This window comes from Cryptomeria japonica, chromosome 7 (genome assembly GCF_030272615.1).
Source record: "Cryptomeria japonica chromosome 7, Sugi_1.0, whole genome shotgun sequence".
NCBI lineage: Eukaryota > Viridiplantae > Streptophyta > Pinopsida > Cupressales > Cupressaceae > Cryptomeria > Cryptomeria japonica.
This window is the reverse complement of record NC_081411.1, coordinates 564297653-564308212: the sequence shown is the minus strand read 5'-3', so window position 1 is coordinate 564308212 and position 10560 is coordinate 564297653.

The following is a 10560-nucleotide window of genomic DNA, read 5'->3' as shown; positions in this document are numbered from 1 at the left end:
TAGCCTTATCCTTTGCCTTTTTATTCTACAAGCAAATTTTATCTCTTTATTTTAAAATTGAATATATCTCAAATGCTTTTGGACACTTTTTAATCAAGCTGAGAATAAGGAACATTTTGGTGAAGATAAAGCTTTCACACTTCTTCCTTCAAATTCCTCTACTTGTTTCATCATTGAGGCTTGCATTTTTTTTATTTTGTATAACCTATATTCAAACTTAGAAATTCATTTCTACATTTTATTTCAAACTATCTTTTACATGTGATGATAATACCCTTTCCTCCATTATCACCCTTTATGGAAATGTTTATAATGCATCCTATACCAATGATTGTATAACATCATTTTTTTTATTCTTCATATCTCTCTTCTCAATCTTTGCGAAACACACATTCTTTAAAATTCTTACTCAAATCTACTCCTACTTTTTTAACATAAATATTCTTTAAGGAATTTATGCACATTTAATTTTCTACTTAATTTCATAATGGCACAATTAATTATAATTTTATAGAGTCTGTCCATGTTTATTTACTTATGTATTATTATTTAAAGCATGCATGTGCGATTGGATTTATGAATGCAATCTATAATGTATCACCCCACACTTGTTTTAAAAACTTATATAATGGATGTTCATCCCACACTCCATTCTACTACTCTATGCCACATGATTCAAGTCATTGTATCTATAATATGTAGTCTTGGTGACACTTATTTTGACATTATTAAAAAGGAATGGGATCACACTCTTTACCAAAATGGTGTAGGAGAATATAAGGGATTCAACAAACGTGCATCAACTAAAAGAATTTTTCTATGTTGTTTACATGTTGCTCGATTATTATGTATTGAAGTATGTGTCAAGAGTTTTGCTTTGCAATTTTCCATGTGTCAGTTCAAAAATATACCATGAAGGTTATATTATATGAAGCATTGGTGTTCACAAGGAAAATAGGGAACAACAATAGGTTATGATTTTTAAATAACTAAGTATTGTGATATTATCCATACCAAAGTGATTATTTTGGTAGTTTTGTGCTATTATTGGTTTGAAAGGGGTGATTTACCTAGCAAGTTCATCACCTAGGCCCTATTCACACTTGTTACTTAAGTTTACTTAAGGCACACATAGTATAGTTATCGCTTTATGTCTCAAGTCATAAGATTAAGACACATATCATAATCTTATGCAAATTCACGTTCACCTTGGCCTATATAACCAAGGGATTTCCTTTGTAATCTTAATTCATTTGTGTAAGTAATCTATCATTTGCATCCTTTGATATGGTAGTATTATTTTCTCATAGCTAATCTCTCTTGTGCTTTCATAGAAGTTCCTAGATATTGGATGGCTACAATCTTGAACCAAATCATGCATGGTATAAAGCACTATACCAACTCTATCAGAACTTGTGGAATTTCTTATGTGTGTGTGTGTGTATACATATATACATACATACATCTGTATATACACACACATATAGATATATACACATATATACATATATATGTATATATGCATATATATACATATGTACATATACATATACATATGTATGTATATATACATATATATGTATATATGTGTGTATTTACATGTATATATGTACATGTATGTATGTATGTATGTATGTATGTATGTATGTATGTATGCATGTGTGTGTGTGCGTGTATGCATATATGTATGTATATGTGTGTGTGTGTGTGTGTGTGTGTGTGTGTATATATATATATATATATGTACATATGTGTGTTTACATATGTATGTATCTATATGTGTGTGTGTGTGTATATATATATATGTATGTATGTATGTATATATATATATATATATATATATATATATGTATGTATATATATATATATATATGTATGTATATATATATATATGTATGTATATATATGTATATATATGTATTTATATATATATGTGTGTGTGTGTGTGTGTATATGTATGTATATATATATATGTATATATATGTATATATACATACATATGCATATGCATACATATACATATACATATATATGTATGTATGAATATATATATATACATATATATCTGTATATACACATATATACACACAATTATATATATATATATGCATACATATCTACACACACACTCACATATACACATACACACACAGACATATATATATATATATACGTGCATGCATACATACATACATACATACGTGTATATATATATAGTGAATCCTAGTAGATCTTGAAATTTTGAATATGCCCTTCTATTGCATCAAATGATGATTTGGAGAATTAGAAAAAAATGATAGATATACCATGTTTGGTGGGTCTCTTTATTTCTTTGAATTGTATGTTCATATTAGAGCTTGTTGATGCATATCTAAGCTCACTATTGATTTTAGCGAGTGGGTCCAATAAAGTTAAAATTTTACCTTTTATTTCTCCCAAATCAAACAGTGCCAAATCTATGAGGGTTTGAAGTTACGAAATGACTGCCATATCTAGAAGGAAGCTACAATTTTTTAGATCTATGCAGGCTCTACACAGTCATACAATCAAGCAATAAAAGAAAAATAAATTAATTTCTATTTTTTATTAGTCTTTCAAAAATTAAATAAAAAATCAATGTATGCATAGACCTGAACAATTTGCAGTACTACACAGGCCATAGTGTATGGCCTAACATAGTAGGCACCAAGTGGCCAAGTCAAGCCCCACCACATATCCCAAGTTTATAATGTTCAATGGTTTTAAAAAATGAGTTGGAATTCAAAAAGATTGACAAAATATTGTGTCAAATATTTCAAGATGTCATGAAAAATATTTTTTAGCTTGCATTAAAGGAATCCCAATGAAGCATATTCCATCACCAATCAACACTAATTAAAAACTCATAAAAAAAAATCTTTCCTTGACATCTCAAAGAGTTCAACACTAAATCTGTCATGAATAAAGCATTCCAATAATTGGAAAGAATATTCTGACCATTGACATAACCTTTCCACAATTTACATCATCAAATGGCAATAGTCAACTGACATTATCAAACCATCAACTAATGTGAATAATTTGTATGTTGACATTATCAATCCATCTATTGCCATTAGTAGGGCAACCCCTTATTTGCGCCCCCCCCTTCCCCACACACACCATTTGCATTTTCAAATTTGTAGTTAAACTTTGAAGACTTAGAACCTCCATTTTTTTTAGCAATCTTTTTATTTGAAAAAAATTGCAGGCTATTTACAATGGTGCAATCATTTTTTTAATTTTCATGCATAGTTTTTTCTATAAATTGCATATTCTCATAAGTGTTGTTGAATCATTCTCATTTTGAAAACTTGTAAGGCTCTGTTCTCACTCCTACAATAACATTTTTGGGTGTAGTTTTTAAAAAAGTGCATAATTTTTTTATGCACTTTATAGTTGTCTGATCAGATTGATCTCATTACATGTAAAAATTATACTTTGATTACATGGTCTAATTTGGCATCTATGAGCACTTTAAGGTCAAGTCTAGTTTGTTATTATTGTCATCTAGCACTTGTAATTGCATTAAGCATAAAGTGCCATCATATATTGTTGGGGGGTGGGGGGTTCTTGATTAAGTAATTTGGGGGGTAATCGTGTGGTTGATTGTACTCATTTACTTCTTGTGTTCTCATGCAATGAGGAAATCTCAAATTGAAGTCCTAACCATATATAATTATGCCTCATGGAGAAAATCAGTATGGAATTATTCATGGGAAAGGGTTATCTCGGCTATCTAAAAAAAAACATTTCTCGGCCTACTAATTCTAATGAATTGGCAAAGTGGAAGATCAAACATGAGAAAACACATGGATGCATATGTTCATTAGCCTCTTTTGATTTACAATTATATCTCAAATAGTGTAAAACACCTAAGGAGGCTTGGGAGACTTTTGAAAAATAGTATGGTAAAATTAATAATATTAGGGGATATCAAATTGATAATGATTTGATGAATCTTGATCCAAAAGGTTTTCGACCACATCCAAGACTATATCTCCAAGATTAAGAAACTAAGAACACAACTAAACGATTGTAATAATGTTAAGGAGGATTTGTAGTTGATTCTTAATGTGTTATCCATGATTGGTCCTAAGTATTCAGTATTTATTTCTAGCTTTTATACACATGTAATTTATATGGGAGCATCACATGTTGGTCCTAGTTTTGACGACTTTGCAAATCTCCTTATCCAAGAGGAAGAAAAGTTACTTCAAATGAGTCCCATCAAGTCTTCTAAACCACAAGCTTTAGTAGCAAGTGAGTCAAAGGTACAAGAAGAAGAAAGAGAATCACGAAAATAAGCAAAAGAACAAGGTACACAAAGATTTTGAATCCTCTCCCTCTCAAGGGGAATCATGTAAGAAGGAGAAGCTTAAGTGTGCATATTGCAAGAAAACAGGACATGATGAACATTAATGTTATTCAAAATAGATTGATGAGTTCAAGCATCTTCTTAAGAAAAATCAAATCAACTTGCCTTCAACAATGTTGGGGGATTCATCTTCTTCATCATCATCAAAGTTAGAGAGACATAAGGGGCGAGCTTTTGTTGCAGTTATAAATTTTGATTTAGATAAGTAGATACTTGATTTTGGAGCTTCACATCATATAGCTTCATCGCAAAGTATGTTCTCTTCATTTAAGTCTTGTTTATCACCAAACATCATGATACCTAATAATACATAATATGTGTGTTTGTGGAAAAGGATCTATTGACATGGATGATGAAGAATTTAATGATGTTCTTTGTGTGATTTCATTATCAATCGATATTCTTTCTACCTCTCAGATCATACATGGTGGAGCATGAAAGAGTGTTAAGTTCACACTAGATTTTATCAGATCTCCATGATTTGCATAGAAAATATATAATTTTAGTTGGGGGTTGATCATCAAACCAATGTATATACATTCTCACATTTTGCTCTAATTATTTCTTCAACTGATGTACACGTGCTATGACATCTAGTCTAGACACTTTTAAGGAGATTAAGTATGGTCATTTTAATCTTAGAGTTCTTTCATATATTAAGGTTCTAGAGACATGTTGATATTCCATCTCATTAATCTAATGTTGTATTTGATGATTCTTTTGTTGCTACATCCATGTCTTTTTGTGTAATGCCTCTATTGTTTGTAGTTTTGAGATGTGCTTATCTCAGTGATGTTCTGGCTTTATGCCTAGAGATGCATGGATTGCAGGTGTGTTTTTCTCTTGAATGTTATTTTTATGTTTTGTTTCAGTGTGTGTATGGTGCTCTTTATGACTCATGATGTGTTCGGACCATCGATCATTGTTGTAATTGCATTGAGATGCATGTGTGTATTATTATGTCAAGTTTCTTAGGGGGACCTAATGTGCTTTTGGGTGATGATAATATATATGATGTGTGTGAACTGATATTTGTAGACACTAAAAAATGGTCAATGCCTACGTCACTACATGTTAACATGTTCGTGTTACCTTCTTTTAAGTTTTTGCGCTTATTAACACTTTCTCTATGTTATACATTTGGTCTTTATCATTTGTCAACATCGTGTCATTCTTTTGATTTCTCTTCCTATTTGATCCTATTTAGTCATTTCAATTTGGATCTTATCGATGTCAATCTCAATTGTCATTTCATGGTAATGGTTGGCTATCAATGTCATTTAATCATCATTTTAACCCTAATCAATGTCAATGAACATCAACCTCAATTGATTCTAATGAATTCTCAATGTCATATCATCAATTATTATCAATCAATTGTCCTTTATCAATCATCAACCGATTTTCCATCAATCATTTATATTTGTCAATTATCCTTGTCATTTCAATCATTATGATCAATCTTGAGCATTTATTTCAATCAATTTTAGATAATTTGTCAATCATTAAATCCTTATCCTGATCATGTTAATTGTTTCATGACATCATCTTGACTTATGTCTCTCTCTCCTAGGGTTAAATAATTCTTTAAATTTTAATCCCTTACTAACATCTCTCTTTAGGTTAAACGAATTCATTTCATTTATCCTAGGTCTTGTGTCACAATTAAATATTTTATTTAATTGGCTAATTTCCCTTTTGTGGGATAATTAATAAATAAAAAGTTATTAATTATTCTGACATTTCTCTCCCTAAATTTTCTCCTAATTTTGTCATATTTTTTCATCCTTAATTTCATGCTTCCCATTTCCTATAATTTCTCCCCCCATTTTCTCCACTAAATTCCTCAAATCAACAAGCTACAATTGCTCCCAATTTGTCATAATTATGAAGATAAACATTTTATTCAATTTGTCATAATCATGTCATATCAATTTGTTATTTTCAAATCAATCATGTCTTTGTCACATTCCTTGATTTTCTCATGTCATTTTGATGAAGAATTTCTACATAGATGGAGCTCATTTTTCAATGTATTGGATCTTGATTTCGATAACTATATGCTACTAATTTGTCAAGTCAAACTTATACTTTGAATATTGTCCCCTAGCCTTGATTTCAATACACTTGAAATAGCTTTGAGAGCAACATTTGCATTTGATTAGAGAAGAAAGAAGGACAATGGAGAGGATCGTTTCGAGCATATGAAGGATGGTTTGCATTTTATTATGTTATTCCCTTGTTTATGCTTTGTTTTTGTACCTTCATTGATGTGGGATTTATGGATTTCATTGAATGCCTAACTTTTCCTCTCACATTTTCTGGTGAACCCAACATGAACAAGCCTCATTTCTGATCACATTTTGCAGATTTAATATGGTTTATGTGTCTTGATTTGATCCATATTTTCATGTCAAACCTAGCTTAGCATCCAAGCAATAGGTGAGACGTTGTCCTTTTGTCCTATCATTTTGTTCTTTGTCAATTAAGGTCTCGACTTCATTTCTATTTCCAAAGGTTACATCTTTAGGTTTGCATTCCTAAAAATTTTCCAAATCTTCAAAAACAATAAAAACATAGGTTGCATTTTTGTCCTTTAGGATTGCATCTTGTCATTCCTTAGTCTAATTTGTCAAAAACTTCAAAAACATAGATTGCATTATCATTCTCGAAGATCGCACTTAGTTGCATCTCATTATCATCCCAAAACTTAAAAGTCCAAAAACATAAGTTGCATCTTTACTTTTAGGTTGCATTTGTCATTCCTTTAGTTGCATTGTATCCTAAAAATCCAAAAATCCCAAAAATACTGCATAGTGACATGTCGGTTGAAATGAGATCCCAAGTTTCTTGGAGGCAACAAGATTCGACATACCAACCCATGTTTATTCCAATGGATGATACCTAGTTGAGACAATCACAATTCAATATGACCCAACAATAAGGCAATACCATGCAACCAAGTCTTAATCCAAATGTGGATCCATTTATAAACACACAATCAGAATATGGCATTGTTCAATTAGGGCCTGTTAGCACCCCTTCCATTTTTAAAGTCACAAATGTCCAATTTTATTTTTATTGGTTGCACCTTAATTAGTAAAATCTTAATATGCCATAACCATTTTTCAAAGTTCCTAAGTTCTAATTTGATCTGATATTATGATTCCAAAGGAAGAGCCACTGTTTATCAGACAATCGGGCGACAATAAAAAATTTACACTATTCAAAGATTATTGTTTCTTCCCGATGACCGATACTACCTTATAGACCGATGTCAGATATCAGAGAATTCAAAATCTCTTGTTTTGTGCTTCGTAAGTTCCCAAGTCAACCATTGTTGTACATTACACAACTCCCAAGGGACAAATTAAATGAATATTTGCAAGTACCTTGATTAATGGTTTATTAAATAGCTAAAGGCACATAAAGGTGGCAGCATGATTCATAGCATTTGATATTGTCACCTTTTGCAGATGAAATTTAATAAATCATCTTTTGAAGCTAGCCAAAGTAACACATGCTATCATGAGTTTCCTTTGTTAGGATGGTTTTGCCTTGTGATAACCAGTTGTTCATTGTTGATCCTAACCTAAATTGGTCGGAAAGCGAACAAGGGAATATTATCCAAAGGTTGCATTTCCTTGCATGGAAACAACGGACTGATTTCATAGGATATAGAAAGACAATCACCTTATTAGGTAAAATTGTGGAGCATGCCGAAAATCATGAACAACGATTGCAAGAAGATATAATTGTGAGAAGAAACCATGGTAATTAGCTCTTCAGACAATAAGGAAGATGGTGCTCAAAGGGAAAGCTTCGGTGATACAACCAAATATTGAGTATATGCAAGATGACATCCTCTTCGATTTGACCGAATTTGCTCAAGAATACATACATGATGAAGACGAATTTGCAACGGTTCTCTAGGTATTGATTGAAGAAGAGATGAAGGCTGATATGATTGTGTAGACACATAAGTTTGGCTAATTAATTTAATCAAATTTAAATCCTATTCTTCTTATTAACTAATCTAATTAATTAATTTCCCTATCCCTTCCTATCTTATTAATTAATTTCTAATTAATTAATCCCCCAATCCTATTCTTCCAATTAATTAATTCCCCAATCCCATCATCCTAATTAATTAATTATCCTTGTTCTTCCCCCTTTTGATTAATCACTTTAATTAATTAAATATCCCCTTTCCATGCCCATGGATTAATTAATTTGGTTCAAATTCCTATTTGAGCACGTGGCTCCTAACTTTTCTCCCTAACCTCCTTACAATCTTATCCTAACCAACCCTATCCTTCCAACCTTATTCCCTAGCCTAGTCATCCCTCCAACCAACCTTATCATATCCCTTCTAACCTCCCACACGTGTGCACATCCTAACCAATTCCTAATTTTGGGGAAAATATCCTATTTTGGGTGGCCTTTTCCAAAATGGACATGTGTCCCATGTCACTCTTCCTATTTTTGGGTGGCTTTGCCCAAAATAGACATGTGTCCTCATGGACACATGTCATTCATTTTCCATCTAGTTGAGCCACTTGTCCTTTTTTGGAGGACAAGTATCTCCTCTTCACCTCCCCTTCCCTTCCTCATCTTACCTATTTAATCCCTCCATTTTTAGACAAAATTGGCTCTCTGATCCACTTTTCACACATCATATCGTTACTCTACCAAAATCATTATTCAACCTAGCCATTATCATTTCCATCCATAAATCTATTATCATTTGCATTTGCTATCATGGAGCAATATCGAACATCTGAAGCTACGTCATGAGCACACATCCAATCACAGAATAATCAAATCAAAGTGAGCATTTGGTTTGCATTTGTGTTATTGTTTTCATGCTTGTTTTGATTTTATCATTCTAATCTTGAGGTGTATTGTGCATTGTGTTTGTTTGGTTAATTAGCTTTCTTTTTAGCCCTTAGTTTAGCATGCACATTTTTCATCACACATTTTCTGACACGCCCGATGGGACCCACTTCATAGATCATTTTAATGTTTTTTGTTGTTGTTTGAGTTTGTTTTTGACAAATTTTGAGCACTTGTAGGCAGAAAAGCAGAATTACACTCAGATTTCTGCCACGACGGAAGTCTATTTTATCAATCCCGAGGTTTCGTGAAATAGCAAGAACACGCTCCGAATCAGTGAGAACACAAACTGTGAGAACACTACCTAAAACAACGAGTTCACATTCCTGCAACCAAATGGAAGGTATAAATCTCCATTTTAAGTTTTAGGATTTTTGTAAATGATTTTGGCATTTTTTTCTGCGTAGTAGCGGGAATGCACAAAGTAGTGGGAATGCGCTAAAAAGTGGGAAGGCACCCTGAAACTAGGGGAATGCATCCTGAAACTGTGAGAACACAACATAAACTAATAGGTTTGCATTTTAGCTATTTTCATAAAATTTACAGTTTTTGTCTAATCAAAATTTGCAAGTTAAGTTGTAGTTTGAAATAGCGGGTTTGCACTATGAAACGACGAGTTCACCCATTATCATTTACATAATTTTCTAGAATGTTGTTTTCCTACTAATCTTTTAACTTGTATGTTGGATGACTTAATTTTTGCAAGTTTACACTCTTGTACAATGGGAATGTGAAACAACGGGAACACACAAAATAGCAAGAACGTGCCCTAAACCAGTGGGAATACGACTTGAAACAACAGGTTTGCATTGTGAAACTGTGGGTTCACCCATTATCATTTACATAATTTTCCAGAATGCTATTTTAGTACTAATCAACTCACTTGTGTGTCTTTTGATGGTATTTTGCTAATGTTTGTGCAACAAATCGAGCGATAAGAAGACCCCATGCTTTTTAAACATTAACAATTGATTGCAGAACTGCTAAAGAGGGGTTTTCCGAAGATAATATTTCCTTTATTGATTTCATTTTTGCATTTATGTCTTTTGTTTAATCTAGGCACACTTCAATTCAACTAAGGAAATGGACACACTATGTCTTCTGAGTAATTAGGCACACTTCAATTCAAGTAAAGGAATGAGCCATGTGTCTTTCGTGTCTTGCATGTTTGTGCATATGTAGAGTGGTCCTACTGCTAACACACACTATCCTCTCCCTTTGGCTCTCGTGGTCATAGGTGCAAGAGAAAAGTATTAGCGATGCTCGAT